Source organism: Eurytemora carolleeae, unplaced genomic scaffold (assembly GCF_000591075.1).
Source record: "Eurytemora carolleeae unplaced genomic scaffold, Eaff_2.0 scaffold1025, whole genome shotgun sequence".
Taxonomy (NCBI): Eukaryota; Metazoa; Arthropoda; class Copepoda; order Calanoida; family Temoridae; genus Eurytemora; species Eurytemora carolleeae.
Window position 1 is genome coordinate 104,187 of NW_019396917.1, and position 1,553 is coordinate 105,739.

General features: G+C 31.7%; 1 protein-coding gene across 1 annotated transcript in view; it reads right to left on the reverse strand.

Moving 5' to 3' along the window:
- LOC111710076 (carbohydrate sulfotransferase 11) overlaps positions 1-1,553 on the reverse strand; it is a gene marked incomplete in the record, with an annotated part of 21,855 nt that overhangs the window by 1,423 nt on the left and 18,879 nt on the right.

The window sequence follows — 1,553 nt, forward strand, 5'->3', positions numbered from 1 at the left end:
TAATACAATGGATAATATATCGGCCCTTTCCAGAACACTCCTGCATGCCGAGTCCATTAGCGCCTGATCCAATCAGGTTTCAGTCATGTGTTTGTTGTCTATTCTAAACCAATAGAAATAGTATGGCAGTAACATCTATCTTTCTATCTATCTCATTATCCAATTAGAGATATGAATCCTTTTATCAGCGCTATCAGTAAATGGAAATATTTAATTCTACTGAAACTATATATTATGGGACACTGCTATTGTGAAGTATAAACAGACCCATTTCACAAAATTATTTATTCACCACGTGTTTAGTAAAATTAATTGCTTTGTAACACCATTAAATTTAAGCAAAAACTATAAAATCATAATGTGATCCCAAATAACGCTACACAAGGTATTTGTTTTATAGGGCGCAGTAATTATTAATTTTTCGACTTTTTTTAGTTCTTTTTCCTCAATTTTTATATCGTTAAATCCAGGTATATTCTACAAAAATTTTCAGAAATTTTCAGATATTTCACTGTAGTTTCAGTAGAAGTAAATATTTCCATAGGATGTTTAATCCAGGTAAATAAGGATTCATTTCTAATTGGATAATGAGATAGATAGAAAGATAGATGTTACTGCAATGCAATTTCTATTGGTTCAGAATAGACACGAAACACATGACTAAACCCTGATTGAATCAGGCGCTGATGGAATCGCATACAAGTGTGATTTGTTCTTTCTATATATAAATTTGGCTTGTCTGTCTGTTTGTAGTTCCCAGTTCTTCTGGGAACTGGGAAGAAATGGGAAGAACTGGGAACTGGGAACTGGGAATTGTTAATAACTGTGAACTTGAAATGAAAATGTATTCCCCTTCATGATTTTGTTAATCTTATTTTGTTCTAACTTGTTCTTTAAATCCTCTGGACTTATTTTCTTTCCTTACTTTTCAATAGCATTACTTAGATATTTCTTTAATTTAATCGGATACCAGTTGTAACAGAGGACTTTTTATTATTTTATTTTTTTCAAGTGACCATTTAAAGTGTTTCGTATTTAAAATGACGACATTAAATAAAAATAAATACTTGAAGGGACTGTAAAGGAAAAATGAAAGGGGGTATTGGCTGGCTGAAAGCTAATCACTTTAGCTCTCGATCGCGACCCATGAAAGTTATATCTGATGTTCCTATCTCGAGAAATTGATTTACAACTTTGTCAAATTTATACGAAAATTAATATATATATACAATTTTGTATAAAAGTAGAGGGTTTAAATAGATCAAATTCAGCAAATATGCAACCAATCTTAAAACTATGATATCCCAGAGGAAGCTAATTGTAACTTAGGTTTACTCCAATTCTAATTTTATATTTGTTATTTCTATTTTTGATAGATTTAATTCATAATATTATTTATACTTCCGTGTTACTTGACCAGAAGTTCCACCAATGGCAGTGCAGTAAAGTGGTCACATGATACAGGCGGAGACACGTGATCAGTATACTGCTCTGCCATTGGTGATAGTTCTGGTCACGTGATTTAAGTTTAAGATGGTGTACCTTTGTTCAAC